The following is a 21,613-nucleotide window of genomic DNA, read 5'->3' as shown; positions in this document are numbered from 1 at the left end:
TCTGGCCTCATGCTAGCAATGTGGCCTCCAGCCTCAACAGTGGCTCACGCTGTGTTCTCTGCAGCTGCATGCCCCAAATGGGGTTGTCTGAGTTGGGTGGTCCCAACTCAGTGAGTAATCCCAGGAGGGACGTTTTCCTTCAAAGTCTGTTAACTTTCCTAAATGCAGACACAATGCAGTGGCGACTAGAGGCCAACCTATTTAACAGAGGATTTCTAACATCAGCTTCTATCCATTCTATCCATATTATATTGCCCAATTTCTGTGCCAATTTACCAGTCTTATTATCCAAGGGAAACTTATGTATGTGGCCAATCCTACTGAGACCAGCAAAACCACTCAAGTGGAAAACAATTACCTATATTAATGCAATTTACAGGCCTAGGTTTCTCAGGCTGCACAACAGCTCATTCCTCTGGAGTCCACAGGCAGATCATGTCTCAGTGCACAAGCAAGAGCATGTGGTCGATTCCATGTGGGTATTTCAAAGAGAAAGAGATACTGGGAGAAATATTCCATTGGCACATGCACTGAGCACTGGGTCCTTTGGGAGGAGGGCTGTAGCCAGTGGCATAGCTAACCACCCCAGTGCCCAAGGAAAAGTTGAAAAAGATGCCCCCCCATGTGACACCTGGAAGTGATGTCACCAAACCTGGGCAAGGGGGGACAAGCAGCTGTGTTTGCCACTCCTGCTTCAACAAAGAAAAAAACAATGGAGATTTTGCAAGAGGTGGCAGCAGCAAACACTGTCTCTTGCTGCTTCAAGCCTTGTTTTTCTGGCTCCCCTAGCACCAGCCCCCTCCTCCTCATCCCCCAAGCCCCCCCCCCAGTCACCACCCAGGCCACCAGAGCAAGGAAAGCAAGTTGCCAGAGAGATATACCACCTTACTTCTGCATGTTCTTTTTCAGGGATAGCCCTTTAAATCCAGAATTGGTCCTGTGCAATGGTGGACATGCATGCACAAGGTGTGTGCATGTGTTGGTCCTGTTGGCACTTTCTTGTCCAGACCAATGCTCTACATGCATGACTAAACCTGCTTTTAAATCCCTACATGATTACCTGGGAAGTGAGGAGAGAGGGTAGGATATATGTGTACAATGAGTGAGCACATTCATTCTCACAAGGGGTCGGTTCCAGGCTTTTTCAGTACAGGTGTGCACCACTTAACAACGGGGATGCATTCTCCAATCCCTGTTGTTATGTGATTAGGTAGTTAAGCAAACATCCAGTCCAATTTAGTGCCTTTGTTGTGTAAACAGACACTCCCAGCCAGACACTCAATGGCTGCACAGGCTACTGGAGAGGGACTGCCTCTCCTTTGCATTACGAGCCTCTTTGTTATGTAAACAGACACTCTGCTAAAGGCTACAGGAGTCTTAACTGCAACATTAAGAGCCTCTTTGTTGTGCTTTGACCACCGCTGTATATGTGATCCGTTGTTAAGCAAAAGGTCATTAAGCAGCGCACACCTGTATTACCTGAACTAGCCTCTAGATCAGCCATTTTCAACAGCAACCGTGTCAAACACCGTGCCCCCTGAGGCATTTGGCGGGCTACTGTGAGGTACAGGAAGCTGGACTAGATGGGCCTATGGTCTGATTCAGTGGGGTTGTTCTTATGTTCTTAACCAATGTGCTGTGGCACACTGGTGCGCCCCGAATGGTCTGCAGGTGTGCTGTGGGAGTTTAAGGGAGGGTCATTTAATAATAGGATCATTGGGGGATGTGAGCCCCCCATCATGGTGTGCCTTGTCAAAAAGCTGATGGTGTGCCTTGACAATTTTAGCACCTTGTCAGTGTGCTGTGAGATGAAAAAGGTTGAAAATGGCTGCTCTAGAAAGCTAATGATGACTTGACTCATTGAAAAGCAGCATAATGCATCTTCCCCTTTTGTTTGTCCTCCACACCTGGTATTCAGAGGTGCAATGACTTACTGCCAGGGATGCACCCAGCCACCAAGAGTTTGGCTAATCCTTTTAACTGAATATGTTAAAGACCCCATTTTTAATGAATGAATGCATATTTAACCAGAAAAGGGAAAAAAATGCCATGGGGCTGGGTGGTAAAAGAACTACACATTGAAAAATACATTTAAATTCTGTACTGTTGAGAGTGAAGGTGTCGTTTAATTGTGAGAAGCACATGCAGAAAACACTTCCCACTCATACAGCGCTGCTTCTCTGACTACAGACCCTGCATGATTTTATGGTAGGATTTTGTTTTCTATTTTGCAGATTTTAGTACAATCTGGAAGTTGCTTCTTGGCATGTGGTTTGTCTCTGCTCGCTCTTGCTCACAGGTTCTTACCCTCGGAATTTGATCTGTCTGGTGTGCTCTCCTTTGCATTCAATGCAGTGTACAATATCCTGAGCATACTTGGATGCTAACAGTAATAGGATATTAGGATTAATTCTAACTGATTCTGGTATCACTCCTGAACGCATAACCAAGTGCCGGGAAGAGGCAGCAAATCATATTTTATATGCTGCTACTGATCTTGCTATGGGTGTATATTGTCTTTTGGCAAGAGCAAATCTGGCTCCTGCATTGTATGTCAGGAGATTTGACAACAATGGATGGAGACAGGAAATCAAATTTAAAACCAATTTCCCCATTAAAATGGAAACAACAATTTGAAAGTAAAACATCGGTTAGCATCCTTGCAGACAGTTGCTGTTTTATTGTGACTGACATTTGAATATAACGCTAGTCAATCATGTTGTTTCACACGAGATGCCGGAGTTTTTAACCTGGCATACCAAACAAACCTAAAGCAAAAATTCTCAATGCGACCGTTCTTACATCCTGGTTTTCAAAGGGGGGCTTCAGCAAGAGTGCAAATGAAATGAATCTGGCTATAGCAGCTGGAGAAAACCAATGACTCAAGCCTCTTGAGGATTTGAACATATGTTCCACAGGTGTGTACTTATTGCAAAAGTGCCCTAAAGCATGTTGCAACAGTGAAAGGCCTAGGCATACCGGGAAGGTTGGAGCCTTCCCGCTAGTGCTGATAGTTGTCAGGAAACTCATTGGGGCAGGGATGGGGTGAGGGCGGGTTGGAGGTTTAACAGGGAGGAGAGGGTGGAACTGGCCCGGGAGGGAAGCGGATTCAGCAGCATCAGCACGTGTTATATCCAAACCTCCTCTCCAGGCCTGATCCATCTTCAAGACTTAATGTGGACCTGTGACAGAGATATTGCTGGTGCAGATCCATGTAGATCTGCTGCAGCTGCTGGGTCTTATCCCAGAGCAAGGGATATCTCAGCCCAGTCCACCACAACTCTCTGCACAGTGATGCAGTGGTGCCAGCCAGTGGCCCAGAAGCATGTGTCAGTGGAGACTGCTTTGCAAATGCCATAAAGCAGTGGCTGCTGGTGCAACACATGTTGTGACAGTGCCCAGCCTGGTTAGGACTGGGCCATCAGTGGAAGTGTTTGATTGTGGGCAATGGGCAAAATGGACTAAGTAGCAGTTTCCGGTGTCAAATATAGTGTTTTGAGGATTGAAAAACATGATATCCATCAGCAAGAGCACTACCTTGAAGCAAAATGTTTGTATTGCTGACAAGTTAACAAATGAATAACAACAAGGCATGAACAGTGGAAAAACCTACAATCCAATCATCTGAAATGGCCCTGACAGAGATTCCCTATAGTAGAAGTCTTTTCATTTAAGTGTATTTTTAACAGCTGTATCCTGGTCCCTTTTTGCACAAATTCTAGTCCATCTACATTATTTTATGAGGATCAGTTTTCCCACCACACTGGTTTAAAGAATACAAAAACAAAAAACACTCACCCTGCACTGGGACCCATGGAGAGTTATCTTGTGTTGTTCAGTGATTCCTTATGAAATTGCCTTCAGCATCATCACAGCTTTCAGGACAAGGATGTTGACATATTCTCAGTGAAATGCTGTGGATGAAACTTTTACCAGATCCCTCCAGGAATATGTTCTTTTTGTTGCCAATTACTTTAAGGAACTCCAAATCCTATTATGCAATGCATTCAATTTCAAATTGTGTTACCATAATCTGATGATAAATCAATTTACATGTATGATGCTTGGCCTTCGCAGAAGCAAGCTTTTATCAATGTAATCTGCTCCTGTGCAAATGTTTAGTCTGTTAAATGTCCCAGTGAAGAAAATGAAAGGTTCATAATTCACTTCAGGCCAATCCCTCAGCCTTTTGCATTGAAAATACACCAGTTTATATTGCCAAAATGGATGTACTGTCAGAAAGAACTTAATGAATTGCCTGCCTCCCCAGATAGCCTTTCCCACCCTGGGCGCATGCCTTTGGATAATTTGTGAGTTTGCAATTGCTGCTTTAGCACATTTGTAGGTCATACATAATCTGCTGAACTTGTGTTATCCAATATTCACATAATCAATATGCAGTGTTTGCACATACATATACAAGATGCATCAAAGGTGTTCTCCAAAGAGCTTTTTTATCATTACTGAACTTTTTGAATCTGCGTTTTTAATCTTCTCCAGATTTTCAACTGCATATCACAACAATACTATTTAGAGCACTTTGCAAATTAAGATCTTTTCAACTGTGGTATCATTACAGTCTGCAAAAATCAAGTTTATAATTGGCAGGTATTTTAATTCAAAGTATTTAGTAGAATAGGGGCATCAGAATTCAAGAACATGAATTATGGATCATGTGCTGCCAAGCCCAGGGTCGGGGTTTGTCTGCCTGGCCCAGGGACACTTGAGCCTTCCCACCCCCACTGCAGGGGACTGGTGGGAAGTCAGAGCGGGGCAGGGCCTGCGGGCTCTTAAGGGGACCCAAGCCGGATACACTTCCTCTTTGCAGGTAGATGGGCAAAAGGGGCCTGGATGGGTGGTCCCAGGTCAGGACTGGGGGGGCTACCTCAAGGACTCAGCGGCATGAGGTGGCCCTGCGTGGTCTGGCTGCCCCAGCCCCTCATGGGTTGATGAGGATAAGCTGCACTGCCTGAATAAGGGCAAGGCTTGAGTAAGGTACACACCCAGCCCGGAGGACTGAAGTGTTTCTGGTGCCTCTTGATGTTCCAGCGTCCGCACTACAGAGTGAGCTGCAGGTCTCAGTGTCTCTTTCTCACTTTCCTGTGACTTTGTCAATAAAGTGGCCCATTCTCCCTTATCTGTTGTCTTGAGTGTTCATTGGGTGGTGCACAGACAATACATACTGAACCACATACCTCAGTACTGTCTATTCCGACCAGTGGTAGTATTGAGTATTTCAGACAGGTCTTTCGCAGTCCTGGGATGCCAAGGATTGCACTTGGAATCTTCTGCACACAAAGCAGATGCTCTTCTGCTGGGCTACAGCTGCCAAACTCCCTTTCTCCCAAAATCAGTAAACAGCCGAAATCAGAAAATAGAAAAAAGGATATTTGTCACATTGCTCCAGGGAAAGCCCTAGCCAGCACAATGGGTAAACTTAGACCCCTGCCAGGGTAATCGCTGGTGCAAGACTGTGTGGGTCTGTGCTGGTGAGTCAGGCCTGGGAAGGGGGACAGAACATGGCACGCACTGGCACCACCGATCCGCTCCCTCTTAGGCCTGATCCACCCAACCTCACCCCCTTTTGTTGCCTTCCCCCTGCCCTATGCTGCCCCTCCTCACCCTCTCCCACCCCTGCACTGCCCAGTGGAAACTTCCCTGGTCTTGTACACACTGCTCCCTGTGCTGGTGCCAGTGGAGACTGGAACTTGCACTGTCACAGCGTACTTTATGGCATGTTTGCAACATTAAGCGTTGGAGGAGTGCGTGCTCCGCTAGCGCAAAATGGGGATAGAATTGTGCTAAAAAATGGTGACGACACATTTGTGACACTAACATAACCAGTTGTGGAGACTTTCTTGTTGCTGGTGACTGAATGTTCGAGATGTTGGCAGAAATCTGGAAAATGCTTTTTCCTATTAATTTTCAGTGTACAAAAAAAGCACTGAGTCCCAGCTATAAAAATTGGCCATTAACTAATATTACATTCAAATTAAGAACCCTCACTATTTATGACATCCACAATGCTAGGTAATGAACACATTATGAGAAGTGTTATTAAAATTAACTCAGAATGTATCACTCAGGATTAAAAACTAAAATGAATGTTTCATAATCTTAAATGACTAATCATTATAAATTCATGTAGAATTGCCACAACACTAGGTATCGCAGTGGCATCAAATCAAATCTATGTACTGACTTGAAAAATGCTTTTAATTTCCTATAGCATGAAGTATTATTGCCGTATAATAAATCTAACAGCTATAACCTATGGTATTACAGTTTGTCTTGAAGATTAAACAGTTTACCATGAAAATTATAGGATGCCTATTTTTTTTTTTAAAGGCTTGTAGAAAGTCTGGGAAGGCCAGCTAGTGGCCTATGAGTCTTATCTGGTCTGCAGAGCAATTTTAGATTCAACTTCAATCTGTCTCATAAGATTCTGAAGATGGAAAAAGAAGAAGAAAACAAAATGAAGCCTTTTTGTCAAATTCTGGAAAGGTGGAGGACCCAGTTATGATCCTGGCCACTGTAGCACCCAGGGTCCAGTCCGCGACATGCTGTCCCCCCATCCCATACTTACCCAGTTGCACAGAGCCTTGTGTGATCTTCCCCATAGCGCTCCAAAATCTGTCTGAGGCTTCTGGAACACCATTAAAAGTACATTCGGTTTTCCAGTGTAAAACCAGAAGTACTGTTAAAGGCACTCCAAAAGCCCTATGGGTAAGGTTGCACTGGGCTTCACCTGCCCCCTGGAAAAGCTCTGTAGGGTAGGTAGAGGAGGCAGAGGCAGCATGCAGGGTGAGGCAGACACGCCGAGCGGGGGGGGTGCCACCCCATAGGGCCAATGGACGTAGTGCCTGAGGCTTTTGCCCCCCGCCCCCCTCAGGCCCGCCACTGGGAGGACCACTGCCAACTCGCTGTGGGACTCGCTGTGAAGTTCTTTTTGTGAGGTGATTTTGCCATTATATAATAGAACATAACCTTGTGAGTTATAGATCCCAAATACCTCTCCTTCCTGTTCTGGTATAGCTCTGAATCTTAAAATATTTTCTTTTTGCGCCTGTTCCATCAATGCCAACATATCCTGATTCCTATCATCTCTGACTTCTAAATCCTCAAATTTTGTCTCATGAACTTTTATTGTATCATTTATCCCTTTTATCTTTGTCGCTGTTTCTTCCCACATTTTATCCCAATGTAACATGTTTGTTTGCATCTGTAAATTCATCTCCTGCATTTCTTGATGTAATGTTTCGAATCTCCCATCCATCCCTTCTATTTTTTTCTGCAAACGATTTTCCATCTTCATTAGTAAATCTTGAATGGCTTCCAGATTCAACTCTTTCCCTGATGATCTTGGTGGGGATTTCTCTTTATGTATCTGTTCCAACGTATTACGTCTCCTAGTGGTGGACATTTTCCCTTTAAAAATCTCAGTCTATCGCAATCCACAGGTAATGATCTTAAATTTCCACAGGTGTTCCAATCTGTAACACTTCACAAGTAGTTGTCTTAATTTGCCACCAGATATCTGTATACTCCTTTATGCAGAAAGCTCAACAAACAGCCTTTTAGTTTAATTCTATTATTAATGCCTCAGAATACCCAGATGCCTCAGAAACAAACAAATGGGCAAGCGAATCAGAGGGCTCTCTGAAACCTGTGCCCCTCTCAAACACCCCTACTTCTAGCAAGTGATGTTGTGAAGAAGTTGTAGGGCATCCTTTCCAGCTTAGGAGGAATGTAGGCCGCAGAAAGGCCTGTAGGCTCAACCCTGTTGCTAATGACTTCATGGAGAGCACAATGAGACCTAGAAACTTCTGAACTTGCCTGTTTGGGCCTTCCTTTCTTGAATACCTATGTTATTTTCAGCACCTGGAAAAGTCCTGATCAGCACTGGAAGGAGCATGACAAGTTCCAAAGCCTCTAGTGTCCTGCACTTCTGGTGTGTTAACAATGGTTCGCTCAGGTGTGCATTGTACACTTTTAAAACTTTTGAAACCCTCCAGTAAGACCTCATCCATACCTCACCCTGAGGATACCACACACAACATGACCCAGCCATGCCACAACACACCCATCTCCTACAGGAGGTACTGTGACATCAGCAGCAAAGGGGCAAAAGCAAACAAAGTGATGGTTAGGCAACACAGTTGATGGAATAATATTAAAGCGGTAAGGACATCGGGGTAGGGACATGAGAGGAAAATGTAGCATGAGTACATAGAATCCCACTCCAATTTGTTTACCTGTTTGGAGTGCCTTGACCTTACTTCCTATGTTGGGGTGGTAGAGGTTCAGTTGGAGGTTTGTGTGTGGCATCCTCCTGGGTCAAAATACCTGCAATAAAAATTTGGAGAAGACAAGAGTTAAGAAAATGTCTTGTCATGCACGTTGTGAGGAACAAGGGGGCTTTTTGTGCAACATGCTCCTTTTGTGAGGCACTTTCCCTTTCACCATGGTTCCCATTACCACAGTTCCCCTTTGAGAGACCTGAGAGTTGTAGCAACACGCTGTAAGTTACCTTGGCAAGGGCTTTAGTACTAGGGTTGGTGTGCTATGATTGGCTCCCAAATATAGTCTGTATCCTATACACATGGGAGAGTGGGCAGGAGGTGCAGTTTTTGGGTTTTGTTTTTTTTTGCTTTGGCTCTCTACCCCATTATCACTTACATCTGCCAGCTCAATCATTGGTGTAGTGTTTTTCTGGCATCATTGGCACCTGTTGTCTCAAGAAGATGTACACTGACTTCTTCTCATCCCTCCCATGTCATGTCTCAATCTCCTCTGTCTTCTAGTCCTTTAATGGAGTTGCTCTGGCATCCAACTGACATCCTAGCCATACCAGCATGGTGTTTTTTCCTGGTGTTGCACTGGTGCCTATGTTGTGTCCATTAGGGGTGGCCTTCTACACTGGAAGGGGTGACACTGCATCAGTGCACATGGAGATACACTGATATCTCGAGGATAGGATGGGGCCTTTAGCCACTTTAGGCATCTCTGTTGGAGAGGAAAAGTGGAGTATAAAGATATATGTTTAAAGATAAAATAAAACAAATATTGCAGCCTTCATTTGAACTCAGAACTCTGAAAATCTTAGATCATCTAAATCTGGTGGGTGGAACTGGAACCATCACTAGTAGAAAAACTCTGGGAAAATGGGTGGCTTCTTAAATTACTAAAGAGGTTTAAATGCAAATGATGTATTTATGTGGCATTCACATTTTTCTGATTACTTTCTCCAATGATTTTATGTTCTCTCAGCAAACGGACTAAAAATCACCTGGCGTGCCTCCTCCTCATCTGCTCTTCCCATAATCTCTGGTGCAAAATGAGATGCTATTAATTTAATCGTCGGTACATTAAATCCAAGTCGATCTATGGTTGATTTGGCATTCTGATGTCCATCAAGGCTCAGATCTCTAACTTATGAAGACACGATGCTTATTAATTTGAGATGCAGCTCAACGCATGTTATTTTATTTATTTACTGCCAGCCCAATCCCCCCCCCACTGATGCAGCCATGTCAACGGAGTGTGCCCTGCATCCTGTGGTCTCCTCATGGGAACAGAACAAAGTGCCCCAATGGGTCTCCTCAGACCTGTGCCAGCCATTTTGCTGTTGCAGAACCAGGGAGAGTAAGGGAGAGGGAATGGGGATAGGGTCCTTGTGTATGCCGGTGCTGCTGGAATCCATACTTTCCTCCCGTTTCATCTCCTGCCTGCTCCTCCTCACCCAGACACAGCCCCATTCCTCTCCTCCCCAACCTGTTCCTCCCACTGTCCACTCCCCACTGGCTCACCTGTGCTCCTGCAACCTCCAGCATTACAGTTTCTGGCAGCGGGTTCAAAATGGCCACTGGTGGCCACTGTGTGTGCTGCCGTATGGCCATTTGCAACAGCAGAACCTCTGCTCTGCTGCTGTAGCTGCTAGTTAGGATTGAGCTGTAAAAGATTCAAGTCCTGCACTTTCTCCTTCTCAGACGTGTGTGATCCACTGCTTCATACAGTAAAAAAAAAAAAAAAAGAAATGTCCCAATGCCCCTTTCAGAATCAGAAAATTATTCACATATAGTGAGTATGGAAACTGAGGGTTGCAAAAGGGACAATTCATTTTGCATATATTTTATTAACTAGATATGCCCACTCTCATTTTTATCTAGCACTTTTAAAAAGAGGAACAGTCAGATCTCCAGATGTTCCACTACCCCAGGACATCAATTAAGTCGTATTTCTAAAATCTGTTTCTTATGTCTAGTCCCTCATCTACTATATGTGCATTTCTGAGATATGTATTTTTTTCCCCTTATCACAATCCAATTATGCTGCAGAAATGGATAAAAAGATTATTTTAATACAAATCTCCCTTATGGCTTTAAAAATTATTTCTGAATCTTCGTTCCGTGATTAGTGAATATTCAAGTGTAAATTAACATTGTTCTATTACTCTGATTTCATTGATAATACTCATCCAGGTTTAGCTGAACCAACTAGCTTAATGAGTTGAAAAAGTGAACTTCTATTTCACACCCGAGGGGAACACTTCAACAATGCATTTATAAGGGGTATGCGAATGCAAGATCAAATATTAAAATGGTAATTAATTCCAGGCTTTGGAACTCATGAAATTATTATTGTGTATTAATAACTGTGAGCAATTCTGAATTTGATGAAAGATTTAGCATGTGCTGAAGGGAAGATCTTTTGAGAATCCTGTTTTTATACATGGACTTGAATCACATACAAAATAATAGATCTGCACATGACTAGAGTACACTCCCCTGTCAAAAGGGAAGATCATCCACAATTGCAGTGCCTCACAAATCAACTCACATCTTCTGCATCACATCAAGGAGCACATATTTTAGTAATCTTCCTCTGCAGAGCAGAGCTTTTTAAGCATTCTGAACTGTTTGTCCTGAAGCATTCGTATTTTCAGAGTCTAATTCAATCCTTTTCCCCCAGTGCAGCCATGTTAGAAAAGCACATGCTGTTAACAATGGAGGCGTGGCAGATCTGGAGGCACCAAGGTGGAAAGGGGAATTAGGGCCCAATTCTGACCTGGGCCAGCACAAGTACTGACTGCCAGTGCCAGCACTGGGTGTTGCAAACGTGCCGTAAGGCCTGCCCACAGCATCCTGTGCTGAGTCAGCGCTGGTGCCAGTCGGTGCTAAGCCCAGCAACTGCTGGATGCCACCTGGAGCTAGGTAAGAGCTCTGGGTGGTGGTGTGGGCCTTGGGGGGTAGGGGTAGGTGTTCTGGGGCAGGGGAGGAACCAGGGTGGGACTGGTAGAGCCTTGCTCCACCAGATCCTAAACTTCATGTCGGGCCAGAAGGCCCAACACAGAGCCCCTCAAATCTGCACTGGCAAAATAACCAGTGCAAAGTTGAGAAGCTCCATGAAAGTCCCCTTCCCCTGAGGAGACTTTCAGCAGCTCCCACAAGGCCGCAGGATACAGTGGTTGCTGCCTTGGTGCCACTGCACCAGATGGCTGTCCCACCTTTAGAATTGGGCTGTTATTTCCCCTTACCCCACCATAAGCACTAGGAGTCTCCTTGGACCTGTGACAGCTCTTTAGTTTGAGGAGAAGAAAGGGGAGGAAAAGGAGGTGTTGGGATCTGGCAGGCTCCATTGCTGCCGGATTGTCTCCATTGCCCCTGGACTGGATTGCCCATTTGTGTACACTGGGAAGTTACCAGCTTAAATTTGACTTGTATCTAGAACCTCTGATGTAGTAGACAGTTCAGTGGCGTACCTAGAGGGAGGCAAATGGGGCAAATGTGCTGGATGCTTCACTAGGGGGGTACTGCTGCAAGCTACCACCCAGTACACCAAAAACCATGCTGACAGTGACTGCAGGAGTGCAGCCACTGTCACCCTGAGGGTCGCCCCTCCCCTTTCATTAAAGGGAAGGAGAGGGGGGTGGCCTCAGACGCTGCTGGGAACCATGACAAGAGTGGAAGCAGGAGTGCAGGCACTCTGCATGGTTCCTGACTGGTTTGAATGCCGCCCCCCACTCCACCAGCAGGGAATCATGCAGAGTGCCTGCGCTCCTGCAGCCACTCTTGGCATGATTCCTGGTTGCGTCTGAGACTGCCCCCTCCTTCCCTTTAACGAAAGGGAAGGGGAGGGGGTGGCTCTCAGGGTGGCAGGAAGTTGTGCGCCTCCTCCCATTTCGGCGGTGGCATGTACTGTTTCTCCAACTCTGATGGAGCCTTTTGCGCCACTTCTAAGTGGTGCAAAAGGCTCCATCAGAGTGCTTTGGGGCCGCTGAAAGCAGCACCCAGGAGGAGACTGCGACCACCTCCTGGAAGTAGCGCTTGCCTGACCTGGGCGCCATTTACAGCAGTTTTTCCAAAATGCACCAACGGAGCCTTTTGCTTTGCTCAGAAGCAGCACAAAAGGCTCCGTCGGAACCTGGACTGCCTCCTTCATTCCCCCTTTTCTTCAAAGGGGGAATGGAATAGATAGCATGTGGAATAATTGCAGTGAAGATGACCTCATCGCAATTACTTCTGGGTCAGGGGCGGGGGGCGGCAAATGCAGAGGTGGCTCCGGGTGCAGGAAAGCCCAGGACCACCTCTGAGCCAGTTTATCTGAGCAACTACTGCTGGACATACAAGTCCTCAGGTCCCTGCAAAACCTGAAATATGAGCAAAGGTGGTGTACATCAGCAAACAAGTAGGGAACAGAATTGCCTGAAGTCGCTTGTGGGTGGCTTTGATTTTGAACAAGTGGCATCACTTTGATGACTGATCACCACTCTCATCCTTTCCTCAAGTTTCTGCTTACAAATAAAATTCTGAACGTGGACTTCTCTTTAAATCAGGGGTGGCCAACCTGCAACTCACCATGTGACGCTTTTAACATGCAGAATCTTTGAACGTGACACTCTGCCTGCTTCTAGCAGCATCCCACCTGCATGCGGCTTGGCTGGGATGCCTCACGCTGTTGAGAGGGGTAGGAACCGATGCTGCTTGCCGCTGACCTGATGCACCTCATTCTGCTCAACACTAAAGGGCCCTTCTGCACCAAAGGCCCCATCAGCAACCCGCCTAAAGCCTCTGTGCATGACTACATGGACCAGCTTGGCCAAAGGCTGCTACAAAGCCAGGGCTAGCGCAAACCAGTTCGCTGCCAGTCACCAGTGCCAATTGCTGGGCCAGAAGTTAGCACCCTTGCATGACTTGCTTGAGGGCAACCAGCAGCTGACCGGCCTGTGTTAGCCCCAGCTCAGTGTGTGGTCAGGAGCGTAGGCCCCACTGACGGGGCAGGTGTTTGGTATGTTGGGACTAAGTATGTCAGGTTGAAGCACAGCAGGTCTGGCTGGCACTGGGTCTGCATTCTGACACCAGGTGGTTGCCTGGACCACAGGGCAGAGGGAGGGAGGAAGAAGGCAGGTGTTCTGCCAAATATCACAACTCCCTTCTAATGCCCGCTTTTTGGCTAATTAACACCCTCCTTTCCCAAGAACAACAGCTGTGGTGTGCAAAGGAATAAACACAGAACTTCTTATCTATAGCAATTAACAAGAATTTATTGCTACAAACACAGACATTCCCTGCAAGTCCTCATGCCCAGAGGCTTTCCCTCCCCAAAACTCCAATTAACTTAGTGGGTAGAGGTCTGAAGCCTCCAGTCGAAGTCCAATCCCGTCTCCAAAGCACAGTCCAGTCTTCCCAGTCCAATCTTCTGCAGTAGAGTTCCTCCTCTCCAGCAGTGTTCTTTCCAGCACAGTGTCCCCATCCGGGTTTCCCTCTGGGTCAGTGTCCACTTCCTCTGGGTCAGGGTCCTCCCTCTGGTCAGCTTCCTGCTCCTTGCTATGGGTCAGGGTCCAGCTTTCGGCTGGGTCAGCGTCCCGCTCTTGGTCCTGGGTCAGGGTAGCTCTGTCGCCTTCCAAAGCTGCCTTTTATCCTTGGATGTCTCATGATCCAAATGCAGCTCAGCTGTGAGCTACCTCATTAGCTCCAAATTAGGCTCAGGTGAGCCATCCCTTCAGTCCATGTCCATTCAAAGTCCCATCAAGGTCAAATGAAGCTCAGGTGTCCATCCAGGTCTCCATTGGCCTTGATTGATAACAGCTGTGGAGCCAGCCCTGCCCTTTCCAGAGCTGTCAAACAGCTGTCAAAACAGGGAATCGCTGTCAACACCACATCATCCACCTGATGATCTTCGGATCTTCCATTACAGCAGGGAGAGGGAAGGGAGGAGGCATAGCAGGGAGGGAGTGGAGTGGGAGGGGGCAGGATCCTGAGCCCTGTTTTTGGACCGTGCAGTCCAACACAGGACTCTCGGAGACTCTCCAACTCACGGGACTCTCCCGAGCTGCTGTAGAATTGAGTAGCCCCATTGCGGGGCTGCTTCCCTTACCCAGGGGAAGAGGATGAAAGTCACCTTCCCCCAAGAAGCCACAGCAGGCTGCCCAGGGCGCACTGGATGCCATGGTAGCCACTTTGGTACCAAGGCAGCCCTAAGAACTGGGCAGTTCATTATTGGGCTGCCCGTATACTATAGCTATTTACAGCCTTTTCCCTATTTTCTTCTCTTTCTCTAAGCATTCGACAATACACATACGCAATCCAAACACCAAATCTGAACATTTGCCCAGTTTCCATCACTTATCATGCTTGGTGACTAACCAAGCCAGTACAACCGGTTTGGCTCTCAGTCTACTGATGCATTATTAAATGTATCTGCCATCCTGGTAATAGACCAGTAGCAGTAACAGGCCAAAGTTCAAGATTCTGCTAGGTGGAATTTAATTCTGTATGGTCTCATGGATCTTCTGTGACAAGGGTCCTGGACCTCATTCAAAGGTTAATCCTAACAAAATTTTCCTTTAGTGGATTTAGGTTTGACACACTAAGCAGAATGTTCTCCATGCAGAGCTATGCAGCTGTGATGAGTTTTTGAAATTCAACGTGTGTGAACTGCAAAATGGAGTGGTGTCATTCTAGCAAGTGCAGGCTGCTTATGGAGAATACCTCTGCACATCCATCAAATGCAGAAAAGGGAGTGATATCCAACACATTTGTTATCTGGAGTGGTAATAAAGGAAAATGGTGTCACAGGTAATTACATAAACCATTTAGTTTTATATACTACAACTAAAAGTCCTGCATAAATTTATCTCTTTTAATTTCTAAGGACGCAATCCTAACTTGCGCTGGAACAGGCAAGCCAGGACACTTGTGCTGCATCCAGTGCAGGATTGGGGCCAGAAGTGGCTTAGGCAGAGGTAAGGGGAAACTCTTCCCCTTACCCCTGGGTAAGGGCTGCTGGCACCTATGGGTCTCCTCGGACTTGCGCCACCTCAGGAGGTGGCGCAAGTCTGAGAAGAGTGGAGCGATTTGAAGCTGCTCCATTCTCCCCGGGATCGGGAGTTGGGATCCAGCATAACTCCCGGATCCTCCCGTTCCCCGCCCGTCCCCAGGGCCGCCCATTGCCCACCCTCCCCACCCAGGAATGCCTCCCTCCCTCCTCCTCCCCGCCCCCCCATGCCTACCTTTCGTCCCTGCGTCGGCTCATCTGAGCCGACGCAAGGAGCTGGGGGGAAGCTGGTGCAGAGGCTTCTATCAGCCTCCATAGGCCGGCGCTTCTTGGAGCACTGGCCTGGCTTCCTCCCGAGGAGGCACAAATTTTCTTTACGGAAATTTTCTTTTCTTTACAAATTTGCATCCCTCCCAGGCCAGCCCAAGGGACTTGGGCTGGCATAGGGCATAGTTTGGATTGCGTCCTAAGTCATGGCTAAGTAAGGATCACCATTTAATTAAAACTGAGAGGAATTAATTGTTCCAATTGTGTTTATAAGAATTCTAATTTCATGGCCTTATGCCTGTATCTGCGGATACATGAAACCGTGGATATGGGATATGAGATCCGTGGATTTGTTCCCCCCTGTATTTTATAAGAATTTCACATCATCTTTGGTGCCAGATGGAGCTTGCAAAAACCATCATAAAAATTATTATTGCCATCAAATGATTATTATTATTGCCATCAAATAACAATATCAGAATACAAAGTGAACATTGCCAACGTTACCAAATCTGGGAGGAGGACAGATGAATCTACCATAGTAGATTGGGGCTGCATCGGCTCTGAAAAGTTGGATAAGAATGGGCCCTTTGTGCTTACTGACCCCCCAGTAGAGACTCTGGGGGGGGGGGTGCAGGAGGCATATTGTGCCTGGGCCTGGCTTCAAAAAGGGGGCTGGAAGCCAAAGGAGGGGAGCTGGAAAATTCCTGGGATCTCTGAAAATATTTGCATATACCGTGAGAAGACTACATAGTTTCATGTATCACTCAGAGAAATTAGGATCCATTGTTCGCATGAAATTATGATCCCATTGGGAAGGAGCCCAAAAGAAACTTTGTACCCCCAATAAAATTCCTCCCAGAGGACCTGCCTCTCAATACACAATTAAACATGTATTAGGCAATGATATGACAGATGGAAACATGAACGTAAGCATTCCTCTCCCATATGTTTGAAAGGGATGGCCACAATATCATAGAACCTCTAGTTGCCTTGAGTTGTTTGCACAGAATATGTGTGTGTGTGTGTGTGTGTGTGTGTGTGTGTGTGTGTGTGTGTGTGTGTGTGTGTGTGTGTGTGTGTGTGAGAGAGAGAGAGAGAGAGAGAGAGAGAGAGAGAGAGAGAAAGAGCCTGACACAGTGGACAAATTCCCCCCCCCCACCCCCAACTACAATTTCTGTACAGTCTGGTGATGAAAGAGCTGAGCTATTTTATTACACATGTAAATTAAATCAGGAACTCTTGTAACAGTTTCATTGTTCTTGCAGCCTAACAGAATTCATGATAGGTGAAACACACGTTGTGCAATCACATATCCATTATATTATTAGGATGTATCATATACCTTTTCAATAATAAAAAAAAGATAAAGACGAATGAGAGTTTAAACAAAACCATTACAGCCTTCTCTAAAAGATGGGGGGGGGGGGAGAGAGAGAGAGACTCTAGTCTAGGGCATGCATTGCAATGAAAGAAACGGGCAAGAACAGGTTAAAAAAAAAGCTGCATAAGAAATCATGCTCTACCAATACAGCATTTGTAAGTAGCCAAGATACACGGATCTATAGGTGCAAAACTTAACAGAAGCATTTATTGTTCCCAAATATGAAACTATGTTTCTATCATAAATCTTTTAAAAAATTTTTTTAAAAACTTTAGGATATAAAAATCAAATAAATACTATAAATATTTATATAATTAACCATATATAATTAATCTAACATATAAAATAATATAAACTAAGCAGATAGAGATAGAAGATACTACTCTACTATTTGAAAAAAGCAGGTATTTTAACTTCTGGAAAGAGTCTCATATTGGTTCCATATTTAATATATATGTAAACTATGATGGATTAATCTTGTGTCAAGGCCAGGAAGCCTTGGTGGCAGCAGCTTTACCAATATCCTGTCTGCCATAGCAACCTTGATCCACCTTCCTATGTCCACTTGGATGTGAGCCAGCTGGCACAGGTCTGAATAGACCCATTGAGGCAACCCTTGGGCAACCCTTGGGCTTACCCTTGGGCAAAGAAAAAAATGTTCTCTTTCCTGAAGGAGAACTCCATGACTGTCCCCTCCTCACTGTATCAGTGTGTGCTCCAGTGGCATAGTTGCAAGAGTGGAGGGGGGTTTAGATAGGATTGGGCTGTAAGCCTCTAATACTTGGGAAAGGAGGGTGAATTGTAGTACCCCCATATTATAAGGTGTAGACTAAAGCTGGCAGTCAGTAGTTGACTCAGGGCCACCTGGTGAATTTAGAACTGTGATGAGATTTAAAAGTGGGACTTCCTGGCTCATCACTCATTCTCTTAACTCCTTTGTGTCCCTGTTCTCTGGAGGCAAGGAAAATAGTTTACTTGCACACAGGGATTCATTCAGTCTTGCATGAATTGCAGGTTTCCTTGCTCATGGTAGGAAACAAGGGCTCCTCTATATGCGTGGGGCTCTGCTTGCACTTTGCCTCTGGAACATAGGAAGCTGCTTCATACGCCATCAGACCCTTGATTCATTAAACCCAGTACGGTATTGTCAGTGCTGGCTTTTTGATGTTTCACACAGAAATCTTTCTCTGCCCTACCAGAGATGCCAGGGGTTTGAACTGGGACTTTCTGTATGCAGAGCACATACTTCCCCACTGAACCTCATTGTTATTCAGCAGTGGTCTTCTCCCATTGCTGGTTCATAGCAGAGCCACAGCATTGCTGGATCACAGCGATTTTCAACATTTTTCTTCTCAAAGCACACTGACCTCTAAGGTCTTCTCTCTGTCTTCACCACTTGTAATGTCTTGTGACTCATTTGGGTTCTGCAGCTCTTTTTCTAGGGCAATTGTCTGTAGTAATGAATTGTCTATCCCTCTTCCTCCCCCAGAAACAGAACCACAGAACCTGGAAGGTATTTTTCAGTACCTGCCAAATCCTGATCCCCTTCCCAGGCCCTTCTTGGGTCAGAGTGAACGTGTGTCAGCAATTGAGCTGGTACAAGCTGGTAAACTGCTATGGGTCATAGCAATTGTTACCCTGCACATGCCTGATCTCGTCTGATCTCAGAAGCTAAGCAGGGTCAGGCCTGGTTAGTGCTTGGATGGGAGACCGCCTGGGAATACCGGGTGCTGTAGGCTTATACCATAGTCTTTCGAGACTGAAGGTTGCCAACCATAGCAATTGCTGAGGGTAATTGCCCTGGGGCAAGGGTACTAATGTTTCCTAACCCCAAGGAGGATTCCAGTGGCCAAAAATCCCCTGCGGGGCATAGTTGGAAGCCATACCAGTACCATTGCCTTAACATGCGGAGATTTAGTTCGGTTTGGCTGTTAGTATTTAAGCAGAGTCATTATCATTGATAAGTAATTTTTTAATCAAGGAAATAAGGCATATTTAATTATGTGCATGAGCTCCATTTTAAATTACATTTATTAGCTCTGCTAATCATTTCTTAACACACAAACCAGGTGTCACATGACAGTCCCCCCTTTAACCACTGCTTGTGGAGATTAAAGTTAGAGACACACTTAATCCAATTAGCAAGCATGGCTTCGTGCGCAAAGTAAAGAACTGCTGACAGTTGCAATGACTGCTCTGACCTGCTATTTGTAGATTCTCTAATTATAGCCTTCAAGTTGCACTCAAGGTGTCATGTTGGACTGCAAATGCAGAATATTCCAGGCGCAGAAGGGATCTTTTCGACATACACGCATAGACTGCAGATGTCACCAACGTTACCCATGAGAAACAGAAAAGCCTTATAATGCTGCTGATATCTGTAACATGGCATGCTGCTAAGCAATGCTACACAAATGTGGAATTAAGTAGGTTGTGTGAAACCTGCTGGAGAAATTCTGTTTTGTAGTTCCATGTTTTGATCTGGAGACAGTGGCATTGCTAAGGAGGTGCAGGCTCACTGGGTGTCGCACGGGGGTGGGTGACACCACGACTGGCCAACATTTTAAAAATCTTGATATTTTCGAATACCATCAAGTTACATATCATTTGATGTGTGATAGAACAAACTGCGTTGAAATATTTCTATTCTATCAAAAGTTATAGCCAAAAACCTAGTGGGGGTAGGGGGATGGTGCCACACCATGCCCACTGCCCAGGACGTTGCCACGCCCATTGCATGGGGTAAGGTACGTCATAGCGGTGATGTGCTGGTCTCCCGAACCAGGTGACACAAGCCTTAGTAATGCCACTGTTTGGAGAGGCAGAGATTTCTGAGGGACACAGTAGTAGTACTACTACTAGTAGTAGTAGTAGTTGTACTACTACTACTAGTAGTAGTAGTAGTAGTAGTAGTAACTTTATTGTCCTTGTGCTACAGCACAACAAAATTTATGCACCTTTGAGATACAAGCATAAATATTATGCCGGGTGGCCAACCAGAACATTGGCAGGTTTTCATTGCATGTTACCACAGCCAGTAGAATTCCTGACCCTCAGGAATGCCCTAGGTGTCTTTGTGTAGGCATATTTTCCCCAAGGGATGTGCAAAATCATTGCATTTGTCATGTAAATGGCTTTAAAGAGATAGCAGCTGCCATGCCTTCATGTTTTTGTTCAAGCTGGTCAAAATATTGCACTGTGTACAAAGGAGTTGTCTCTGCTCAAGCTATGTCATTTTCAAGAAAGTCCCTTAGAAGACTGAGGCATGTCGTGCATGTGGTGCATGTGGTGGCTGCCAGAAATATCTGTGCATGACAACTTTCTTCTTAAATAAAGAAGATTAAATTTTGTGCACTCCACTGCATGCAAGCCTACATTTGAAGCCTTTCTGTTTCATTCTACATGGAACAGTTATATAAAACTGGCTGGCCAGGGGCAGAGAGCTGGCATCTGCTGGGTTTCTAAATGGCTCCCCCACAGTAACTATGCACCCAAGGGCCATGTGAAAGAACAAAGCAAATAAGCTATCTAGACTTAATCATCACAACTAGGATGTGATAGATGAACTCGTCTGTCCTGTCATTCCTTGCCTTCACCCTGCTGCCTTTGGCAATTCTTCTCGGCAGAGAAGGTGACTGCATACTGGTTGAGTCTGTTTTCCAGCCAACTAATGATTTGGGCATTTTTGTTCCTTGCACAATTACCAAAAACCTTGGTGCGTTAATGAGATTCTTCCACTTCGGCATGGACTGCGCACTTGTATGTCTTTTCATAAGATTCTGCAAAGTGTAATAGGATAATCCATGAAGATGGCAGACAAACAGAATCCCCATCAGTGGGGGGGGGGGGAGAAAATTGCAATTATAATTGTGATGCAAGCCTTATACTTCAGTAATGCACCAAACTATGCACCATAGGGCCTGAGGGTGCCATGGCAAACGCACAGGGGCACTGTGGGATTCCCCAATGGCTTCTTCTTCCCAGCTCTCCTAGGTGCCACACAATCCAAGATGGCAGTGCCTGGGAAAGCTGGGCTGCCACAAAAGAAGGATGTCGTGACCATGGTGAGTTTGGGAACTGCTTCAGTAGTGTATACATCTGAACTGCAGTGTAAACAAATCCCTGGTTTGCTCTTCAATTTAAACCTCATTGTGTATGGCACGGTTGATGTCAGTGAGACTGTCAAGCTATATTTGGGGGATGGACGTTGTTAGTTCACAATCATTTTTAACACCTATTGTTGCAGTCCATCTTTTGCAGCATTTGGGAAATTCAGAACTAAATTTCCTCAGTGACGGATCATCTCTTTCTGCAGTGATGGATTATCTATTCAGACTTGCCCCTTAGCTGTTATAAAGTCTAGAAAGACTGGGGAATGAGAATCAATGTTTTGCACTTTCAATGTTAAAAAAAAAAGGCTTCTGAGCTCAGCCTGATTCTATAAATGGAATAGTAATCTCCATATTTCTGAAAAGGCAATTTTCAAACCGAAATATACCCCCTCTGCATTTGTATGCCTCTCCTCTTGTGAGGTTCCCATTTCTCATTTTCTTGATTCCAGATATTTCTTGCTTAATGTCTAGTCTAGTAGTTTCTTGGATTTGTCCTGTACCCTGTTCCAAGGTCTTGCAAAGCTATTCTCTGATTTGATATACATGTTGAAATTTTTGTCTCCACAGACAGCTA

General features: G+C 45.5%; 1 pseudogene; it reads left to right on the top strand.

Moving 5' to 3' along the window:
* The first annotated feature begins 18,546 nt into the window (after positions 1-18,546).
* LOC136657845 (5S ribosomal RNA) lies at positions 18,547-18,666 on the top strand (annotated as a pseudogene).
* Positions 18,667-21,613: the final 2,947 nt, after the last annotated feature.

The sequence above is a fragment of the Tiliqua scincoides genome, chromosome 7 (assembly GCF_035046505.1).
Source record: "Tiliqua scincoides isolate rTilSci1 chromosome 7, rTilSci1.hap2, whole genome shotgun sequence".
In the NCBI taxonomy this organism is placed as follows: Eukaryota; Metazoa; Chordata; class Lepidosauria; order Squamata; family Scincidae; genus Tiliqua; species Tiliqua scincoides.
Note: the sequence above shows the minus strand (reverse complement) of the source record. Positions and strands in the feature narration are given on the sequence as shown.